General features: G+C 34.9%; 2 non-coding genes across 2 annotated transcripts; both read right to left on the reverse strand.

Moving 5' to 3' along the window:
* Positions 1-4,357: 4,357 nt before the first annotated feature.
* LOC112096635 lies at positions 4,358-4,464 on the reverse strand. The gene has a single exon (XR_002904532.1). It is a non-coding gene; the product is annotated as a small nucleolar RNA R71 (small nucleolar RNA).
* Positions 4,465-24,015: 19,551 nt separating this feature from the next.
* Positions 24,016-24,119, reverse strand: LOC112096563. The gene has a single exon (XR_002904464.1). It is a non-coding gene; the product is annotated as a small nucleolar RNA R71 (small nucleolar RNA).
* Positions 24,120-24,525: the final 406 nt, after the last annotated feature.

A 24,525-nucleotide genomic window follows, 5' to 3' on the forward strand; every position in this document is an offset into this window, starting at 1 on the left:
ATGTTTAATATATTTTAATATTTAAATTAATTTTAAAATGTAATTTTATTATATTTTTTTTATAATATATATGTATTTATTATAAAGATTATAAATGAAGTCTTTGGCTAAATCGATTTTACAATCAAATAAAATACATAAGACGTAATAAATAGATTAAAGTTATGTTATGTTCTATTTCTATAAAATTTTCTTTGATATTAATTAAATATGTTTAATAATTTTTTATATTAAAATATGTTTAATAATTTTTTATATTAAAATATGTTTAATAATTTTTTATATTAAAATATGTTTTAAATATTGAAATTATTTAAAATATATATATTATTAGAATTAGTTTAATATTTTGAATATTATTTTTTATTTATTATTTTGAATTAATAGAGCAAAAGTACAAATAAGTTAAAAGAGAATCTTGGTATCCCTAATTAAAAATTTGGAAATTTTTGTTTCTATTTCTTTAAATTTTAGGGGTATCCCTTTAAAATAATATTTCAAATTATTCAGATACAATATATGAATTGCATAACCAAACCAATTGAAAAAAATAATAATTAAGATGTCCATTGTAAAGTCTTTGCACGAGTTCTATGTTATCCGATCCCTTGCTTTGTGGTGGAAAATGCTACTTTAATGAACGAAAAAATTTAATTAGAAAATTTTGATAAAAAGTATGAAAAGGGTAAAACATCGTGATGTTTTCATTTAACTTCATATTGAAGTCTTTCTATGTCTTTCGTCAAAATTCTGTAACTTATTTTTTTGTTAAAATAGCATTGTAAATTAGAAAAAAAAAATTGGCATTCTGTTTGATCCATTAACTTTATTAGTATGTAAAGACTAAGATTTTGTGAATATTATTGTGTCAAAAAATGGGGGCTCTATCTGTATGTGTGTAAGTCCTTCTTTAGTATGAGCGCCCTCATTTTTTTTTTTAATGGGAACATGCTTTTAGTGCGGTTTAAGAGAGTTAGTTTTTAATGTTATTAAACTGCACGACTTTGTGGTTCATTTAAAAATAAACCTATTAAACAACACGGCTTAAGAGCGTTTCTGCATTAAAAAAAATGAGGGCGCCCGCACCTCATAATGATTATATATATTTATATATTATCATATGATCCATTGAATGGTGGATATCCAAGGAAAAATGTTATGAATTATTGTGGAATCCACAAAGTAAATAGAAGCACCACTTGTGATTAATGGACTCACCACTTTGAGTTTTATAAACATATATTGTCACCCACTCCACTAAGGCACCAACTATATATATAGTTGTAGTTTGAGCAAAATGTAGAACTCAAAAATGAGCTTATCTTTGTCTACTGATCTTCTTTGAAAAGCTTTGTAATATTGTAGTAACATAAATAAAGTTTTGTTACAAATTTTCTTATCCAATTCTAAAGGATTTGCTTCCAAATTTATGACACTATTCTTTCAAATTTATAACACGTTATCAACACAAATTTCGCTCTGGTACAAGAAGTACTCTACCCATTTACTCTTTTATTTTTTTACATATTTATTTAAAATTATTCTTATAAGTAAAGCTTATTATTTACATTCTTTTCAATATTTATTATACTAATCTCTGTTTATTTATTTGTGATAATGTCTCACTTGACAAAATTGGAGTTTAACGCTTTAGATATATCAAGCGAGAATTATTTATCCTAGATTCTAGATGCTGAAATTCATCTTGATGTTATGGGCCTTAATAACCAAAATAATAATGACTCATCCACTCAAGATTGAGCCAAGGCCATAATTTTTCTATGACATCATCTCCACCAAGCACTTAAAATGGAATATCTCACTATAAAGGATCCATATGTCATGTGGAGCAGTTTGTACGAAAGATATGGTCATTTAAGGTCAGTCATTCTTCCCAATGGTCGTAGTGAATGGAATGGCCTCAGCTATAAGACTTTAAGTCAGTACATGAATATAACTCTACAGTGTACATAATTACTTCACAGTTAAAACTGTATAGAGAAAATATTACTGATAGGGATATGTTGGAAAAAAAATATTTACAACATTTCATGCTTCCAACATGGTTTTACAACAACAATATAGAGCTTGTCAGTATACAAAATATTTTCACTTGATTGCATGCCTTCTTGTGGCAGAGAAGAATAATGAATTATTAATGAAAAATCATCAAGTCCATCCTACTGGTACAAAACCAATTTTTAAAGCAAATGTTGTTGATAACTCTATGAAATAAGAGTTATCATGACATTTTTAGACTAAAATCAAGATTACTTAGAGAGAAATGATGTGTTTTTATTGCATTTTCATGATAGTTTGCAAATTTTGTTTGATTTTGAATAATTGTGTGCTTAAATCATATACATAAGTGTAGGATTGGAAGCTCGAATTTCGAGGAAAGGATGTTGTTGCAATGGGCTTGCAAAAAGAATGAAAGAACATGGCTGTAAAAGAATTTAAACAAGTCTGGAATAATGCAAATGTTGCAGTCATTGCTGCAGCAACCATTACTGTAGCAATCCTGGAGCAATGACATAGAAGATTTCGCACGACACACTTAACAAATTACGATCTGGTGTTTCCAAATCTGGAAGATACATGCCCTAAACTTCCAATTGTCCTAATTTTCATCTATAAAAGGAGCATACACACAAAGGAAAAATGAGGCCGTCAACCAAGAACAAAAATCGAAAAGAAATAAGAGAAAAGACAGAATCCAAGAGCAAAATCAAGGGCTGCGTCAGAGGAGGTTTGCAAAAATCAATCGGGAATCCAGTCCTTCTTAGTCTTTTCTTATTTTCTTGTTTACTCTTTAATCATGAAGATGTATTTGATGGCTAAAACTATGTTGTTCATGTTGCTTTTATAGATTATGAACTAAATTTATATGTGGTTGAGTGATAAACAATCTTGATGGGTTATTGACTGAATATATGTGTTGCTTCATGTTTGCTATAGCATTTTATTTTGATAATATTTATTTCTATTCATTATTTCAACTGACCACCCATTCAGTAATGCAAGCTAAGAAAGAGCCACAAAATGGTCTAACTTAGTGGAACATATCAGAGCAATACTTGGTTTTAAATTGGGTTTTCTGAGTTGAGTTTTACTTGATTCCAAAATGGTCATGCTTAATATAAAATTAATAATAAACTAGACATAGAGATTCACCTTGTAAGGAAATTAGAACCTAAGCATGTAATGTTATATCTTATGTTGGCATAATAATTGGTCACTGTTAGGTTGTATAAAGATATAAGACATTCAACATGCGACAGTTGAAGATACAATAAAATTCTACCCAGTGCTGTAGCAGATACTGTAGCAACCGAGCCTAAAATTAAAAGAAATAGTCAAAACCATTAAGAGAGTTTAATCACTCAACTAATTCATTCTCATTGGTTTTATCCTTGTGTTGCTGTGAGAGTTTCCTTTATTCTATTTTATTAATTGCATTTTAGTTATTTCATTAGTTTTAGTAGTTGTCTCATTTTAATTTGAAACAATCTGCACTATTAAAATTACTGTAGCAAGCCTAATAACATCAAACCCTGTGGAGACGATCTTGAATACTTATCATTATTTTACTTGTTGTGTACACTTGCACATTGACATCAATAACACAAGAAAAAGTTACAAACAATTTTTTGGTGCTGTTGCTGGGGATTGATTGTGAATTGTGAATTGTGAAATTAATCTTAATGGTGCTAATTTTTTATTTTATTTTGTTGACAAGAAACCCTTGCATGCACAAATACAAACCTATTGAATTTCAGTTTGATCTAGAAAATTGAAAGAACCGTAAGGAGATTAAAAAGAGAGCAAAGACAATCAAAGATGTTGTAGCAATGGATGATTTGCAAGATATGGGGAACTTGAACCCCCTTGGAGAAATGCAACCAGTCAATGGTCAAGAAGGTCAGAACGGGCAGAATAATCAAGGACAACCAGGGAACAACAATATTATCTATATGGCAGATGATAGAGAAAAAACTATTGAGATTATGCCGTGTTGACTCCTTAAGTTATACACCTTGGAATAGTTAGACCTGGGGTGCAAGCTGCCAATTTCGAACTCAAACCAGTGATGTTTCAAATGTTATAAATAGTGGGACAATTCAATGGATTACCATCAGAAGATCCTCATCTCCACCTTAAATTGTTCTTGGAGGTGAGTGATGCTTTCAAAATTGTTGAAGCATCACAAGATGTATTGAGACTCAAACTTTTTCCATATTCTTTAAGAGATCGAGCAAGGGCATGGTTGAACTCGTTACTACCAAACTCCATCACAACATGGAATAACTTGGCTGATAAATTATTGATGAACTACTTTCCGCCAACCAAGAATGCAAAATTAATGAATGAGATCACATCTTTCCATCAACTTGAATATTAGAGTTTATATAATGCATGGGAGAAATTTAAGGAGTTATTCAGGATATGTCCTCATCATTGTATTCCTTGTTGCATACAACTGGAAACCTTCTATAATGATCTCAACCCTAGCATTAGATTAATAGCGGATGCTTCAACAAATGGGGCTTTATTATCAAAATCTTACAATGAGGCTTATGAGATTTTGGAGAAGATAACCAACAATAACTACCAGCGGCCATCGACTAAACAAGTCACAACAAGAGGAATAGCAAGAGTACACAATGTGGGTGCATTTATAGTACTATCACCCTAGTAACTTCACTGACAAATATGATAAAGGCTATGACCACTACTCCAACATTTGTCAACCAAGTTGCCGAAGCCTCCTATATTTATTGTGAAGAAGGAAATTTATTTGATTATTGCCCTGGGATAAAGGCAGCAACCAAATTTTTCATGGAGCAACCAGAATCAGCCAACTACAGCATTCAGTGGACAGAACAAACATGTACAGCCACCAGGATTTCATCAGCCAAATCAAGGCAAAGAAACACAAGCAATGATCAACTCAATTCTCTAAAAGCTTTATTTAAGGAATACATTGTGAAGAATGAAACAGTTGTCCAAAACCAGACTGTGTCATTGAGAAATTTAGAAAATTAAATTGGACAACTTGCTACAGCATTGAGTAACAAACCTTAGGGCAGTTTACCCAGCAACATATAAGATCTAAGGAGAGACAGAAAAGAACATTTTAAGGTTATTAACTTAAGGTCTGGAAAAGGTCTTGATATTTATGTTGGTATGCCAAAAAGAATAATGAAACATATTTCAACCTAAGAGGAAACTTAAATTGAAAAGAAGCCACAATAACCTATTTTCCAATATACTGGTGAAAGTAGTCAAGCTACAGCAGCTGCAGAAAGACATGATTCAGTGCCTGTTGAAGAAGAAGTGGCAGTACCAACAGTAAGAAACCAAAGTAGATCAACAGAGAAGCAGCAAGCACAGTCTGTGGCAACATAATAATTTAGGCACCCAATACGTTTCCCACAAAGATTTCAAAAGCAAAAGCAAGACAAGCAATTCAGTAAATTCTTGAAAGTGCTGAAACATTTGTATATCAACATTCCTTTTGTGGAAGCAGTAAAACAAATGCAAAATTATGTGAAATATTTTAAGCATATTTTGGCAAGGAAAATGAGGCTTGGAGAATTTAAAACTATTGCTCTAACACAATAATGCAGCCATATGCTTTAAAATAAAACCCCTTAAAAGTTGAAAGATCTAGGGAGGTTTACAATTCCACGTTCTATCGGAACTAGGTATAATGGTAGAGCACTTTTTAATTTGGGGGCAAAAATCAATCTCATGCCTTTATCAATGTTCAAGCAATTAGGAGTTGTTGAATGCAGACCAGCAACAGTGACTCTACAGCTTGCTGATAGATCTCATACATATTCTGAGAGTAAGATTGAAGATGTGTTAGTAAAGGTGGGTAAATTTATTTTTCCAATGGATTTTATTGTATTGGACTTTAAAGTAGAAAAAAAATATCAATTATTCTTGGTAGACCTTTCTTAACCACAGGAAAGACTTTAAATGATGTACAAAAGGAGAGTTAACTATGCGGGTTAACGACCAAGTCACATTCAGTATATTGGATGCTATGAAGAATCTCGATGAAGTTGAGGACTGTAATCCTATCAATGTTGTGGATGTTGTTGTGATAGAAAAGTTAAACAGTTGCTGTAGTAAAAAAAAGATCAATGCTACTACCTTTGAAGAACTTAAAGAAGAAGATGTTGCAACAGTCTACATAGCATGGTTAGGAGAAAAGCAACCAGCCAGACATGACAAACCGTTTGAATCTTTAGACTTCTCAAACAATGAAGTAAAACCATTTGTTCCATCAATTAAATCACCTCCCATTTTAGAATTGAAACTTTTATCTTCACATTTAAAATATATTTATCTTGGTGAAAATAATACACTATCTATAATCATATCATCTTCTTTAAATGCATATCAAAAGAAGAGCTTGGTGGATATGCTGAGAAGATACAAAAGGTTATTGGATGGACCATGGCAGATATAAAGAAAGTCAACCCATTTATATGTATGCACAAGATTTTGCTGAAAGATTGCTACAATAATTCAGTAGAGCAACAAAAGAGATTAAACCATATTATGAAGGAAGTTGTGAAGAAGGAGATCATCAAATGACTTGATGCTCGGATCATTTACCCAATATCTGACAGTTCTTGCGTATGTTTAGTACAATGTGTTCCAAAGAAGAGTGATGTGATAGTTGTAACAAATGCGAAAAATGAACTCAGTCCCACAATAACATTAACTGGATAGAGAGTTTGCATGAATTATAGGAAGCTAAACAAAGTCACAATGAAGAATCACTTTCCATTACCATTCATAGATCAAATGCTGGATAGACTTGTAGGGAATGAATACTATTGTTTCAATATGGGTATTCAAGTTACAACCAGATTGTTATAGCACCAGAGGATCAGGAAAAGACAACATTCATTTGTCCTTATGGATCATTTGCTTTCAGAAGGATGCCATTCGGTTTGTGGAATATGCTCCAGCCACTTTCCAGATGTGTATGATGTCTATTTTTTCAGATATGATCGAACAAACATTAGAGGTATTCATAGATGACTTCTCAATTTTTAGGGAAACATATGATGATTTCTTACACAACTTAGAAAATGCGCTTAAAAGGTGTGAGGAAACCAACTTGATGCTCAATTAGACAAAGTGTCACTTTATTGTACAAGAAGGTATAGTCTTAGGCCATAGAGTCTCTAAAAAAAGAATAGAGATGGATAAGGCAAAAATAGAGCTGATAGGTAAACTTCCACCCCCAACTTCAGTTAAGGGTATTATAAGCTTTCTAGGACATGTTGGATTCTACAGAAGGTTCATTAAAGACTTTTCCAAAATAGCCAAACCCTTATGCATGCTACTAGAACATGACAGACATTTCAACTTTGACGAAGACTGCATAAAAGCTTTTTGTGAATTGAAGAAAGCTCTTGTTACAGCACCTGTTGTCATAGCACAAGATTGGAGTTTACCTTTTGAGTTGATGTGTGATGCCAGTGACCACTCTATTGGAGTAATGCTAGGGCAGATGAAGAACAAGATTTTTCACTCCATTTAGTATGCTAGCAAAACCCTTGCTGATGCTCAGGTAAATTATACCACTGCTGAAAATGAGTTGTTAGCAGTTGTATTTGCATTTGACAAATTCAAAGTATATTTGGTTGGCACTAAAGTGATAGTTTATACAGACAATGCGGTAATAAAGTATTTGATTGCAAAGAAGGATGTCAAACTAAGATTGATAAGGTAGATCTTCTTGCTACAAGAGTTTGACTTGGAGATCAAGGATATGAAAAGGACCGAGAACCAAGTAGCAGATCATCTTTCAAGGCTAGAAGCAGATGCAAGCACCTTAACTAAATAGGACATCACATAAACATTTCCTTATGAACAACTACTAATACTACAATATGCACAAATGATGTAGCAGTATGGAATCCCATGGTATGCAGATTTTGCTAATTACTTGGTGAGTAGATTGTTACCACCTGATTTGAATTATCAGCAGAAAAAAAAAAAAAAGATTTTTTTCATGATGTTAGAAGCTATCAATGGGATGAGCCATACTTGTACAAGATGTGCTTAGACCATGTGATTAGAATATATGTACCCGATAAGGAAATTCCACACATACTGCATTCATGCTATGCTGCAGCATATGGACGACATTTTGGAGGCCACGGAACAGCCGCCAAAGTTTTACAATCAAGTTATTACTGGCCCTCTATTTTTAAAGATGCTTACGAGTTTGTTAAATGTTGTGACAGGTTTCAAAGAACAAGAAACATGTATCAAAATCATAAAATGTCATTAACAAACATTTTGGAGGTTGAGCTCTTTGATGTATAGGGGTTAGACTTTATGGGACCTTTCCTACCATTTTTTAGAAACTTATATATTTTAGTTGTTGTAGAAATGGAGTCTTAATATCCATTTGTTCAAGATGCATGTTATGAACTGCAACCAGAGCTAGGATTATTCTTATTGAGGTATGCCTAACTACAGGTGAGTAGACTTCTGTAAAATCAATCCCCTCCCTCTGTGTGTAGCCTTTGGCAACCAGCCTAGCCTTATATCTCATGGATTCAACCCCTGGTATACCATGCTTGACCTTGTAAACCCATTTACAGCCTACTACCTTTTTGTTTTTTGGTCTTTTTACAAGCTTCCAAGTGTTATTCTTGTGTAATGACTCCATTTCATCCTTCATAGCTTTTATCCACTTATCTGCATCATTTCCTGAAACAGCTTCTCTGTAGGTTTTGGGCTCATCATTGTCTAATTCATGGGCTGCTGTTAGGGCATATGCTATTAAATCTGCATATGCAAACCTCTTAGGTGTCTTAATAACTCTTATTTGTCTGTCTCTTGCCAGCTGATAGTCTTGAATATCTATATGAGTTCCAGAAGCTTAACTGATATCTTCAGCATCTTCTCTCTCCATGTCTTCAGCTTCATCATGGTAGTCCAGAGCTGATTTACCTTTAAACTCTACCTTTAAATGTTGTCCCTGTAAGTCAAGTCTTACTTCTGGTTTAGCAGGATCCTTTTGATGTTCTTTCATTAACATCTCTGACTCATTGAAGACTATATCTTGGCTAACTATGCACTTTGGTGGCCTCATTTCAGTGCACCAGAGTTTATAACCTTTGACACCTTCAGGATAACCCAGCAACAACTTTGATTCAATAACCAAGAACAAGATACAAGTTTAGAGACGAAGTTACAAGCAACACTCTCTCTGATTTCCCAGTCCCTTAGACTATTTATACTAGCCTGAATCCCGTTACAAAGACCCCTTATCAACCAGCTGTAATCTGGGTTTGTTAGCTAACAAACCCAGAATTCTCCCGCCTATTGTAACTGATTTTAACAGCCCTCAGGACACATGTTGAATTCTCATTAATCATCTATAAATGAGAGAAAGTATTTTGCTCCACCTAGAGAGACAATCTGTGATGGCCCCCACAGATCTGAATGGATGTAATCTAGGGTCCTTTTTGTGTTATGCACTGCAGTTTAAAGCTAGTTCTTGAGGATTTGCCTAGGACACATACCTCACAGAACTCCAGAGACCCCAACTTATCATCCCCTAAGACTCCCTATTTTTCTAAAATTTTTAGCCCCTTCTCACTCATATGTCCTAACTTTAGATGCCATATGAGAGTTTTATCCAAACCCAGACTTGCTGAAATACTGACATCTCTAGTTACAGTAGTGCCTTGAAGCACATATAAGCCATTTTGCTTATTCCCTTTCATTATCACTATAAACCCTCTAACAACCTTCATTACTCCAGATTCAACCTTAATGGAGCATCCAACCTGATCTAGAGTGCCTAGAGATACTAAATTCCTCTTTAGTTCAGGAATATGCCTTACCTCTCTTAGCTCCCTAATCATCCCATCAAACATCTTAAATCTAATGGTTCCTAACCCAACAACCTTACACATTGTGTTATTCCCCATCAAAACCTCACCTCCATTAAAAGCATTATAAGTAGTAAAAAGATTTTGATCAGGGCACATGTGATATGAACATCTAGAATCAAGAATCCACTTACTGTTTGTCTGAGTTGTTGTGCAAATTTTAATGTACTCGCAAGCGCACGAATCTATTGTAGTATAGATCAATGGTGACGAGTGTCGATCCCACGAGGAGGTGGATTTTTAATTGTGTGTAGAATTAATTTTTCTAATGGGTGATTGGATTTGTGGTGGAAATGAATTGGAATATGCTAAAACTTAAATTAAAATGGCGAGAATAAATTCTAAAATTGGAATTGAGATGGCAAGAATAAATTGAAGAGAATTCTATTGAAATGACGTACTTGGGTATCTGGATCCGTATCAACATGCATCATGGACTAAATAATCCTTATTAATGTCAATTAAATCATGAGGGGGGAATCCACACCTCATGAACCACGCTCTAATCAATATGGTGCTAAGGGCTTATTGTGCCAAATAATAATAACCTTGTACTAGAGGGCCGGTGAAACCAAGGCGGTACTAGACAAGATTAGTATTATTTATCGACGAGAAGTCAAAACATCCACAAAAATTAGAGGGGAAGAGAAAGTAAATTTACCAAATCAAGCCCATGACACATGTTGAGACTTCACCTTCAACCCAAACATGAAAGAAAATTAGCCACTCATAATTGAACTAGGGGTAAAATGAAAATTTATTAAAATACGTAGAAAATACAAGATGGAGAAGGAATTACAGAAAATGGATCCTAAAAATGGATTCAGAGATATCAAATTAGGGGGGGAGGCCCCCTTTTTATAGATACATGGAGTAAATCATGGCCATCGGATTAAAAACAGTTTGGACGCTCAGGATTGCGCCACGTCATCAGTCAACAGTACGCGGTTTGACCACGTGGATGAACAGTAACACGGTTTGACCCGGATGAACAGTAATACGGTTTGGTTGACAATAATCCTGTGTGATGCATGTACCATACACAAGATTTTTCGCCCACTGATATGCTGCCACGTCACCATAAACAGTACATAAGAATTTTAGCCCAACAGGATCGTGACACCTCATCAGTCAATGCCACATCATCTGTCAATGCCACGTCATCAGTCAATGCCACGTCATCGATCCGTCTATGTGAACAGTGTCATGAACAGTAACGTAGACAGTACCGTACACGTGAATAGTGCCATTTTTCCTTTTATGCTCCTCCTAAGGTTTTCGACCGTCCTGAGTTCAAAAGTGATGTCCGTTTTGCCGTCTGATCTCTCATTTATTGTGAAATGACCATGATGCCCCTAAAATACATAAAATACTTAATTAAAATCAAACACACATAATTAAATTACAAGAAGCTTAAATACATAAAAGTAAGGGTTGTTAGTAAAACTTGAAATGTAAAATAATGATTTTCTCCTTTATAAATATACATTTTTTAACACTCAACACACTCCCCAACCAACTTATTGCTAGTCCCTAGCAAATAAAGCGAAAACAAAATTCAAAACCAAAATGATTTTTTATTTTATTTTATTTAGAAACACTCGTGTTTATTCAATCAGATTAATGATAGCAATCAAATAAAAGTATAAGCATTATCTCCAGTCTAAAGAAACATCACACCCACATCAACCATCCACATGAATCAGCCCAGTAGACTTTGTTATAGCTACTTTCAAGAATGACATGTTAAACCCCAAAATCTCACTGGAAGTAGTGACACTCTCACAAAGAAATTAAACCCAATAAAATTAGTCACTCCAATGAATGGTAATTGAGAGAAAATAATAAAGAAGTGATATCACATGCTCTCACCAAGATGAAAGAAATATGCCCTCAGCTTAGAAATAATACAATCTCAAGTCAAACAAAAATGCTAGTCAACCCATTTTATTTATCTCTTTTTCTTTTATTATTATGCACTACTACATCTTTTAGCCCATATAACTAGCTTCTACTTCAAATTATAGTTCCCTAAAATCAAGAAGGACTTTTATTAGGACGTAACGTAGGTTAGGGATATAGCGAACAAAGAAGGGAAATAAGGAAAACAAAATGTATGTTTGAGAAAAATGTAGAGATTTTTTTTTTTTTTGAAGTTGCAAGGTGTATTTCACCTATTGTTGTTATTTTTATTCTTTTGAAACAACAACTTTTATTTATTTTTGTTTTCTTTTTGCTTTTATTTGGCATAACTTCACTGAACAACATAATTATTTACATTTTCTCAAACATAAATAGGTAATGGAACTTTTAAGACATCGGGTAATACTCCAAATCGGAGTGGGTCAAGATGATAAGTTGACAAAGAAATTTTTTTTTTTTTTAAAGGCTCAAAGGGGTTAACTATGGATATTTAATAAAAAGTGATGGCTAGAAAGGCTCAAACGGATCAAAGATGGCCTTTCCATCGTCTTTTAGGGCTCTAAATAATCATCCATATCTACTAGTTAGACGGGCCTCCCAATGTAGCAACACACATTTTTTTTTTTACCATTTTTTTTAAGGGTTAACTCAAAAGAAATCTAGAGATCGTGTATAAAATAATAAACTACTAAGCTGTATAGAGAATGGGCAAAAGGGTTACTCTCCAAGAAAATGATAGGCTCAACAACTAACTTGGCACTTATTTATGACATGTTCATTCCTTCAAGCAACTCATATTTGTCTCCGACATCAACATGTAAAGTAGCAAACATAGCGTAACATCACTTAAGACCAAAGATAATACAAATACTAAAATTTGAAATTAATCATGTCATCCAATGTTAAAACAAATAACACAATTTTTTTTTTAAACAACATTTTACCCCCCAACCTATTCTAAACATGAAATGAAAATATGCATGCAGAAATGTGAAAATGATGTAGAAAAATTAATTAGAAATTTTTTTTTTTAACTAAGAAGATGTGTTTCTAGAGGCACTACACTCCATATTTAGCCATCTTCGACTCAAAAATTTAAAAATAAATATTTATAAAGGAGAAAGAGGAAGAAAATGGTTTTTTTTTTTTTAAACGATGAAGATGCGTTTCTAGAGTAACTACACTCCATATTCAGCCATCTTCAACACAAAACGTTAGCAACAATTAGTTTCTACAAAAAAAAATTAGTAAAAACTTAACCAAGATTCCACAATTGTCGACTATTCCCTCCCCCCAACCAGAACGAAACATTGTCCTCAATGTTTTAAAGGAAAGAAGTAGAGTTTAGAAGACATCACCTAGGTGATGCAACACAGAAGAAAATATTTACAGGTGGAGAGTTAAATCTAATTTGTACTTCTTACTGCGGCTACTGTTACCATCATTATTTGGTCGCTCCAACACAAAGGTCCAGGGGTCTGGCTCCGGTTTATAAGCTTGTAACATATCAAGTAGCTCATTAGCAATGTGAGCACAAATAAAGAGTTTTTTCACATTAGAAGGAATGAAATAGTTTTTTATTGCATGGTTAAGAAATGCGATAAAGCCATCATAAAAGTTATTGACATTTAACAAAACGATGGGTTTCTGGTGGATGTGCAGATGGGCCTAAGATGCTAGTGTGATAAGTGCCTCTAGTGTTGCAAGATCTCCTGGAAGGAAAATAAAAGCATCAGCATGATTAAGCATTCAGTTATTCTTTCTTGCATACCTGAGACGACTAACTCTTCTCCAGTTGATGAGTCAGACAAACTGCCCAATGGTTTTAGGACTCTTGGGATGATACCTAACACTTGACTTCCTCTGATAAAAGCTGCTTCTGAGACCATTTTTGATAACCCTCGGTTACCTCCTCCGTACACCAAGTGTAATTTTCTCGCTGCTATGCTTCGACCAAGATCTATGGCTGCCTCAACAAACTCTTTGTGTTTGCCATAGGTAAATCCAGAAAGCACACAAATGTTCTTGAATTGTCTATTGGGAGTAGCTGCCATTGTGATACTTCTCAAAACAATTTGTGAGTGCTTGACAAAAGATAAATCACATTTAAGAATCTTGGTGACAGTGGATCACAGCTGTGAATGAGGTAACATGTCAGTGTCAAATAACGCGTAAAGCACATGGCTCGCGAGTCAAAAAGGAAACAGTAAAAAGGACAAAGCAAACAGTAATAAAATTATTAAAGACAATAATGCAAACAATAAAACAACAGTGAAATAAAATAAAATAACAGTAAAGTACAAGGATATTTACAGGTAGTTGCGATTGTGGCTCACATCTTCCTCTGGTTTTTCGTTCAGAAACAGCTTGAACGCTCTCTATGGGTCGATGATGGGCTTCCTATCCAGTTTTCTTATAAACTGGCAAACAAGGTCGTTTATAGTCGAGGATGGGCTTCCCGAGACTATATCGTGCATGCTCTTTCTGGAATAATGGCCATAACTGGAGAATCGCTCATTGCACATATCCACTGGGATGCGTTTCAAGAGACAAAAGGATATCATCCAATGACTCCTTATTCAAGCCATCCCTAATGAATTGAATCTTATCTTCCCTGTTATCAGACACCATTCCTAAAGAACATGGGTTTCTATCGCAACTCATTCTGGCACACTTATGACAAGCAACAGAAATTCTTCGAGCTCGTCGTTTTCTTGCATAATTTCCTTTACCACAACCAGGCATGTATGCAATAAATTTTGGAGGCAACTCACCTGCCAATTGTACTTTAGCCTCGATTAACCAACGGATGTCAGCAGGTATGTTATTCCTCATGAGTAATCGCATGCGTTCGGACCGAGCTTTATAGATCGTAAGGAGGGCATTCTGAGGAAGTGAAAGGAATCGCTTATGAAGCTTCGCTAGAATCTCATTTCTGTCCATACTTTTGCCTCAGAATGTCAGTTATTATGGGAAACTGAAGTAACCGACTTGATTGTCACGGAGTACCGTTATCCGCCACTTTACCGGGGTAACAAACTAAAGCACACAAACAGAAAAATAAATTAAAACACACAAAGAAAATTAAAATCGTCCTCTTATTGAATTTACCTCAAGCTCCAACTGGATGTCGTAAACACTTCTCTCAATATCTCGAAGTTGGCTTTCTAGATTCTCAACATAGGCTACTAACTCTGGTGGTTGTAGAGCCCAAATACGTTGTGTTTTACAAAATTGAATCTGCTTTTTGAGATGAGTTTTGACACATTGAAGTGGTTTAAGAATGTTTAGGAGGAACGGTCTAAGTATGGTACCATGATTAACAATGATAAGAAAAAAAAACTTAATGGTAAATCAAACAAACTTATGTAAAAATAATTTCAATTAGCAAAAGAATAATATAAAGAAAGAAAAAAAATCAATTCAAATCTGGTGGGTCACTCAAATTTATTTCAGTGTCTTCTCCATGTGGTTGGTACTCTAGATATGGCTTTAATCTTTGACCATTAATTTTAAACGTGACACCGTTCTCTGGGTCTTTAATTTCAATTGCCCCATGTGGAAAAACAGTATGAACAATAAAGGGACCAGACCATCGAGAGAGTAACTTACCTAGGAATAGGTGCAAACGAGAATTGAATAAAAGCATTTTCTGACCTGGAGTAAACGACTTTCTCATAACTTGCTTGTCATGAAAGACGTTCATCCGTTGCTTGTAAATCTTGGCATTTTCGTATGCGTCATTGCGAATTTCTTCAAGTTCTGCCAGTTGTAATCTTCTTTCTGAGCTGGCTTGCTGCATGTCAAAGTTGAATTTCTTGATGGCCCAATATGCACGATGCTCGAGTTCCACAAGTAGGTGGCAAGCTTTTCCATACACTAGCCTGTAGGGTGACATCCCAATCGGGGTCTTGAAAGCCGTTCTATATGCCCATAATGCATCATCAAGTCTTAATGACCAATCTTTTCTGTCTGGCCTCACCATTTTTTCTAATATATGCTTGATTTCTCGATTGGAGATCTCAACTTGGCCACTGGTTTGCGGATGATACGGGGTCGCCACTTTGTGTGTGATTGAATACTTTGTCAAAAGAGCTTTGAATGCTTTGTTACAAAAGTGGGCACCACCATCACTGATTATCGCTCGAGGGAATCCAAAGCGTGAAACAATGTTGCTTTTCAAAAATCCTATCACCACCTTGTGATCATTGGTTCTACATGGAATTGCTTCTACCCATTTCGATACGTAGTCAGCACTAACCAATATGTATTGATGGCCAAAAAAAGGGGGAAAGGGTCTCATAAAGTCGATACCCCATACGTCAAAAATCTCAACCACTAAAATTGGATTTAGTGGCATCATGTTCCTTCGTGTAATGCTCCCCATTCGTTGACACCTATCACATGAAGAACAGAAAGTGTAAGTATCTCGAAATATAGTTGGCCAATAAAAACCACATTGTAAAACTTTAGTTGCTGTTTTCTTAGCACTGAAATGGCCTCTGTTGAGTGTTAGAAAATGCATATTTATAAAGGAGAAAACCGTCATTTTACATTTCAAGTCTTATTAACAACCCTTACTTTTATATATTTAACCTTCTTGTGATGTAATTACGTGTGTGTTATTTTAATTAAGTATTTTATGTATTTTAGGGGTATTATAGTCATTTCACAATAAAGGAGAGATCAGACGGCAAAACGGACATCACTTTTGAACTCAGGACGGCCGAAAACCTTAGGAGGAGCATCAAAGGAAAAATGGCACTATTCACATGTACGGTACTATTCACGTATACGGTACTGTCTACGTTACTGTTCACGACACTGTTCACATAGACGGATCGATGACGTGGCATTGACCGATGATGTGGCATTGACTGATGAGGTGTCACGATCCTGTTGGATTAAAATTCTTATGTACTGTTGATGGTGACGTGGCAGAATATCAGTGGACGAAAAATCTCGCGTACGGTGCATGCATCACCCAGGATTATTTTCAACCAAACCGTGTTACTGTTCATCCGGGTCAAACTGTGTTTCTGTTCATTCACGTGGTCAAACCGTGGACTATTGACTGAAGACGTGGCGCAATCCTGAGCGTCCAAACTGTTTTTAATCCGATGGCCATGATTTACTCCATGTATCTATAAAAAGGGGGCCTCCCCCCCCTAATTTGATAGCTCTGAATCCATTTTTGGGATCCATTTTCTGTAATTCCTTCTCCATCTTGTATTTTCTTCGTATTTTAATAAATTCCCATTTTGCCCCTAGTTCAATTATGAGTGGCTAATTTTCTTTCAAGCTTGGGTTGAAGGTGAAGTCTCAACATGTGTCATGGGCTTAATTTGATAAATTTACTTTCTCTTCCCCTCTAGTTTTTGTGGATGTTTTGACTTCTCGTCGATAAATAATAATAATCTTATCTAGATACCGCCTTGGTTACACCGGCTCTCTAGTATAAGGTTATTATTATTTGGCACGATAAGCCCTTAGCACCATATTGATTAGAGCGTGGTTCATGAGGTGTGGATTCCCCCCTCATGATTTAATTGGCATTAATAAAGATTATTTAGCCCATGATGCATGTTGATACGGATCCAGATACCCAAGTACGTCATTTTAATAGAATTCTCTTCAATTTATTCTCGTCATTTTATTCTCGCCATTTCAATTACAACTGGCAGAACTTGAAGAAATTCGCAATGACGCATATGAAAATGCCAAAATTTACAAGCAACGAATGAAAGTCTTTCATGACAAGCACATTATGAGAAAATCTTTCACTCCAGGTCAGAAAGTGCTTTTATTCAATTCTCGTTTGCACCTATTCCCAGGTAAGTTACGCTCTCGATGGTCTGGTCCCTTTATTGTTCATACTGTTTTTCCACATGGGGCAATTGAAATTAAGGACCCAAAGAACGGTGTCACGTTTAAAGTTAATGGTCAAAGATTAAAGCCATATCTTGAGTACCAACCACATGGAGAAGACACCGAAATAAATTTGAGTGACCCACCAGATTTGAATTGATTTTTTCTTTTTGTTGATTTGATTTTTCTTTCTTTCTTTTTTATTATTCTTTTGCTAATTGAAATTATTTTTGCATAAGTGTGTTTGTTTTACCATTAAGTTTTTTTTTTCTTATCATTGTTAATCATGAGTACCATACTTAGACCGTTCCTCCTGAACATTCTTAAACCACTTCAACGTCTCAAAATTTATCTCAAAAAGCAGATTCAATTTTGTAAAACACAACGCATTTGGGCTCTACAACCACCAGAGTTAGTAGCCTATGTTGAGGGTTTAGAACGCCAACTGAGAGACATTGAGAGAAGTGTTTACGACATCCAGTTGGAGCTTGAGGTAAATTCAATAAGAGGACAATTTTAATTTTCTTTGTGTGTTTTAATTTATTTTTCTGTTTGTGTGGTTTAGTTTGTTACCCCGGTGAAATGGCGGATAACGGTACTCCGTGACAATCAAGTCGGTTAACTTCATTTTCCCATAATAACTGACATTCTGAGGCGAAAGTATGGACAGAAACGAGATTCTAGCGAAGCTTCACAAGCGATTCCCTTCACTTCCTCAGAATGCCCTCTTTACGATCTATAAAGCTCAGTCCGAACGCATGCGATTACTCATGAAGAATAACATACCTGCTGACATCCGTTGGTTAATCAAGGCTAAAGTACGATCGGCAGGTGAGTTACCTCCAAAATTTATTGCATTCATGCCTGGTTGTGGTAAAGGAAATTATACAAGAAAACGACGAGCTCGAAGAATTTCTGTTGCTTGTCATAAGTGTGCCAGAATGAGTTGCGATAGAAACCCATGTTCTTTAGGAATGGTGTCTGATAACAGAGAAGATAAGATTCAATTCATTAGGGATGGCTTGAATAAGGAGTCATTGGATGATATCCTTTTGTCTCTTGAAACGCATCCCAGTGGATATGTGCAAGGAGCGATTATCCGGTTATGGCCATTATTCCAGAAAGAGCATGCACGATATAGTCTCGGGAATCTGACTATAAACGACCATGTTTGTCAGTTTATAAGAAAACTGGATGGGAAGCCGATCCTCGACCGATAGAGGGCGTTCAAGCCATTTCTGGACGTAAAACCAGAGGAAGATGTGAGCCACAGTCGCAACTACGTGTAAATATCCTTTTACTTTACTGTTATTTTATTTCATTTCACTGTTGTTTTATTGTTTGCATTACTGTCTTTAATAATTTTATTACTGTTTACGTTGTCCTTTTTACTGTTTCCTTTTTGACTCGCGAGCCACGTGCTTTACGCGTTATTTGACACTCACATGTTACCTCATTCACAGCTGTGATCCATTGTCACCAAGATTCTTAAATGTGATTTATCTTTTGTCAAGCACTCACAAATTGTTTTTGAGAAGTATCACAATGGCAGCTACTCCCAATAGACAATTCAAGAACATTTGTGTGCTTTATGGATTTACCTATGGCAAACATAAAGAGTTCGTGGAGGCAGCCATAGATCTTGGTCGAAGCATAGCAGCGAGAAAATTACACTTGGTGTATGGAGGAGGTAACCGAGGGTTATAAAAAATGGTCTCAGAAGCAGCTTTTATCAGAGGAAGTCAAGTGTTAGGCATCATCCCAAGAGTCCTAAAACCATTGGGCAGTTCGTCAGACTCATCAACTGGGGAAGAGTTAGTCGTCTCAGGTATGCAAGAAAGAATAACTGAAATGCTTAATCATGCTGATGCTTTTATTTTCCTTCCAGGAGATCTTGCAACACTAGAGGCACTTATGACACTAGCATCTTGGGCCCATCTACACATTCACCAGAAACCCATCGGTTTGTTAAATGTCAATAACTTTTATGATGGCTTTATCGCATTTCTTAACCATGCAATAAAAAACTATTTCATTCCTTCTAATGTGAAAAAACTCTTTATTTGTGCTCACACTGCTAATGAGCTACTTGATATGTTACAAGCTTATAAACCGAAGCCAGACCCCTGGACCTTTGTGTTGGAGAGACCAAATAATGATGGTAACAGTAGCCGCAGTAAGAAGTACAAATTAGATTTAACTCTCCGCCTGTAAATATTTTCTTCTGTGTTGCACCACCCAGGTGATGTCTTCTAAACTCTACTTCTTTCCTTTAAAACATTGAGGACAATGTTTCGTTCTGGTTGGGGGGAGGGAATAATCGACAATTGTGGAATCTTGGTTAAGTTTTTACTGATTTTTTATTGTAGAAACTAACTGTTGCTAACATTTTGTGTTGAAGATGGCTGAATATGGAGTGTAGTTACTCTAGAAACGCATATTCATCGTTTAAAAAACAAAAAAAAACAAAAAAAAAATCGTTTTCTTCCTCTTTCTCCTTTATAAATATATATTTTCAAATTTTTGAGTCGAAGATGGCTGAATATGGAGTGTAGTGCCTCTAGAAACGCATCTTCTTAGTAAAAAAAAAAAAATTAATTTTCTACATCATTTTCACATTTCTGCATGCATATTTTCCTTTCATGTTTAGAATAGGTTGGGGGGTAGAATGTTGTTTAAAAAAAAAAATTGTGTTATTTGTTTTAACATTGGATGACATGATTAATTTCAAATTTTAGTATTTGTATTATCTTTGGTCTTAAGTGATGTTACGCTATGTTTGCTACTTTACATGTTGATGTCGGAGACAAATATGAGTTGCTTGAAGGAATGAACATGTCATAAATAAGTGCCAAATGAGTTGTTGAGCCTATCATTTTCTTGGAAAGTAACCCTTTTGCCCATTCTCTATACAGCTTAGCAGTTTATTATTTTATACACGATCTCTAGATTTCTTTTGAGTTAACCCTTTAAAAAAAAATGGTAAAATTAAAAAAAAAGAAAAAAAGAAAAAAATGTGTGTTGCTACATTGGGAGGCCCATCTAACTAGTAGATATGGACAATTATTTAGAGCCCTAAAAGACGATAGAAATGCCATCTTTGATCCGTTTGAGCCCCTCTAGCCATCCCTTTTATTAAAAATCCATAGTTAACCCTTTTGAGCCTTTAAAAAAAATAAAAAATAAAAAAACCTTTTCTTTGTCAACTTATCATCTTGACCCACTCCGATTTGGAGTATTACCCGATGTCTTATAAGTTCCATCACCTATTTATGTTTGAAAAAATGTAAATAATTATGTTGTTCAGTGAAGTTATGCCAAATAAAAGCAAAAGCAAAAAAAAACAAAAAACAAAAAAAACAAAACAAAACAAAAGTTGTTGTTTCAAAAGAATAAAAATAACAATCATAGGTGAAATCCACCTTGCAACTTCCAAAAAAAAAAAAAAATTTCTCTGCATTTGTCTCAGACATACATTTTGTTTTCCTTATTTCCCTTCTTTGTTAGCCATGTCCCTAACCTACGTTACGTCCTAATAAAAGTCCTTCCTGATTTTAGGGAACTATAGTTTGAAGTAAAAGCTAGTTATATGGGCTAAAACGATGTAGTGGTGCATCTAAAAAAATAAATAAAGTGGGTTGACTAACATGTTTTTTAATTGACTTGAGATCGTATTATTTCTAAGCTGAGGGCATATTTATTTCATTTTGGTGAGAGCATGTGATATCATTTCTTTATTATTTTCTCTCAATTACCATTCATTGTAGTGACTATTTTTATTGGGTTTAATTTCTTTGTGAGAGCGTCACTACTTCCAGTGAGATTTTTGGGTGTGACATGTCATTCTTAAAAGTAGCTATAACAAAGTCTACTGGGCCGATTCATGTGGATGGTTGATGTGGGTGTGATATTGCTTTAGACTGGAGATAATGCTTATACTTTTATTTGATTGCTATCATTAATTTGATTGAATAAACACGAGTGTTTCTAAAAAAATATATATATATTTTGAATTTGAATTTTGTTTTCGCTTTATTTGCTAGGGACTAGCAATAAGCTTGTTGTGGGGTGTGTTGAGTGTTAGAAAATGCATATTTATAAAGGAGAAAACCGTCATTTTACATTTCAAGTCTTATTAACAACCCTTACTTTTATGTATTTAACCTTCTTGTGATGTAATTACGTGTGTGTTATTTTAATTAAGTATTTTATGTATTTTAAGGGCATTATAGTCATTTCACAATAAAGGAGAGATCAGACGGCAAAACGGACATCACTTTTGAACTCAGGACGGTCGAAAATCTTAGGAGGAGCATAAAAGGAAAAATGGCATTATTCACATGTACGGTACTATTCACATATACGGTACTGTCTACGTTACTGTTCACGACATTGTTCACATAGACGGATCGATGACGTGGCATTGACCGATGATGTGGCATTGACTGATGAGGTGTCACGATCCTGTTGGACTAAAATTCTTATGTACTGTTGATGGTGACGTGGCAGCATATCAGTGGACGAAAAATCTCGCGTACGGTGCATGCATCACACAGGATTATTTTCAACCAAACCGCATTACTGTTCATCCGGGTCAAACCGTGTTACTGTTCATCCGCGTGGTCAAACCGTGGACTGTTGACTGATGACGTGGCACAATCATGAGCGTCCAAACTGTTTTTAATCCGATGGCCATAATTTACTCCATGTATCTATAAAAAGGGGGCCTCCCCCCCCTAATTTGATAGCTTTGAATCCATTTTTGGGATCCATTTTCTGTAATTCCTTCTCCATCTTGTATTTTCTTCGTATTTTAATAAATTTCCATTTTGCCCCTAGTTCAATTATGAGTGGCTAATTTTCTTTCAAGCTTGGGTTGAAGGTGAAGTCTCAACATGTGTCATGGGCTTAATTTGGTAAATTTACTTTCTCTTCCCCTCTAGTTTTTGTGGATGTTTTGACTTCTCGTCGATAAATAATAATAATCTTGTCTAGATACCGCCTTGGTTACACCGGCTCTCTAGTATAAGGTTATTATTATTTGGCACGATAAGCCCTTAGCACCATATTGATTAGAGCGTGGTTCATGAGGTGTGGATTCCCCCCTCATGATTTAATTGGCATTAATAAAGATTATTTAGCCCATGATGCATGTTGATACGGATCCAGATACTCAAGTACGTCATTTTAATAGAATTCTCTTTAATTTATTCTCGCCATTTCAATCCAATTTTAGAATTTATTCTCGCCATTTTAATTTAAGTTTTAGCATATCCCAAATCATTTCCACCACAAATCCAATCACCCATTTACAAAATTAATTCTACACAATTAAAATCCACCTCCTCGTGGGATCGACACTCGTCACCATTAGTCTATACTACAATAGATTCGTGCGCTTGCGAGTACATTAAAATTTGCACAACAAGTTTTTGGTGCCGTTGCCGGGGAGGTAAGTAATTTTAATTCATAGAATTAATTTTTGTGAATAATTTCTTTTATTTGTTTTCTTGTATTTTTTATAAATAAAAAACAAAAAAAGTGAATCCGCATTTAGAGGTTAGTATTTCTTTTCTTTTTCTCTTCTTTAAAATTCTGTAATTTAATTTTCAATTTATTTTTTCTTTGTAATTTTTGTTTATTTTATTAATTTAATTTTTAGTTAATTTATTTCACATATTTGTTTTTGTATATTTTTATAGAAAGGTTGTAATAGCGCAATAAGGTTAGTATCGTAATTTCTCCCTCTTCTTTATTTTTATTTGTTTTGTTCCCATCTTTATTTTTATTTTATTTGTTTTGCATGCATGGTCGTAGGTCATTATTACGTAATCTTGAACCTATAGACCTTGAATTAGAAAAAACACTTCGCACACAAAAGCACATTAAAAATAAATTTGGAATGGATTTACAAGCACCACAGGAGAGGCCGTTTAAGGACTATTTTAGTCCCTTAGCTAATTTGAGCACATCATGTATAAGATACCCAAATGTAGCTGCTAGGAGTTTTGAATTAAAACCTAGTGTGCTAAATTGTCTCCCCACATTCTATGGCCTAGAAAATGAGAACCCATATAATCATCTGAATGATTTTCATGCTATTTGTCAAACATTTAAATATGAGAATTTTTCAGACGATGATGTTAAACTCAGATTATTCCCATTTTCTTTAAAGGATAGAGCTCGTTCATGGCTTAATACATTGCCTGCTAATAGCATTGCATCATGGGAACAAATGGTTACAAAATTTTTTAATAAATATTTCCCAGTGCATAAAACCAATGCTATTCGCAGGGAAATCTCAGAGTTTACCCAGAGAGAGGACGAGCAGTTTTTCGAAACATGGGAGCGATTCAATGGGCTACTCTTGAAGTGTCCACATCATGGGTACGAAAAATGGCACCAATGTCAATATTTTTTGGAGGGATTACTACCAAATGTGCAAGAATGGCTAATGGCAACAAGTGGAGGAGAGCTAATGTCAAAAAGTGCATCAGAGATTTGGGAATTCTTCCAGCGACAAGCGGATAATTCCCAATAACGGAGTCGATCACTCAGGAATACTAGAAGAATTAAGGGAGTAAATGAGGTTCAAATTGGCGAGTCAACTTCAGAAATCAAAGAAGTCAAGGAGATGGTTGAAGGTCTTGTTCGACAAATAGCATCGTTATCGACTGCTAAATCAACAGAATCACATGACCATGACTCATATTCAGATCAAGCCAATGTCATAGGTGTAATGAGAAAACCATCGAATTACAACCCATACTCCAACACATATAATCCTGGATGGAGA

This window comes from Citrus clementina, unplaced genomic scaffold, assembly GCF_000493195.1.
Source record: "Citrus clementina cultivar Clemenules unplaced genomic scaffold, Citrus_clementina_v1.0 scaffold_8, whole genome shotgun sequence".
NCBI classification, from domain to species: Eukaryota; Viridiplantae; Streptophyta; class Magnoliopsida; order Sapindales; family Rutaceae; genus Citrus; species Citrus x clementina.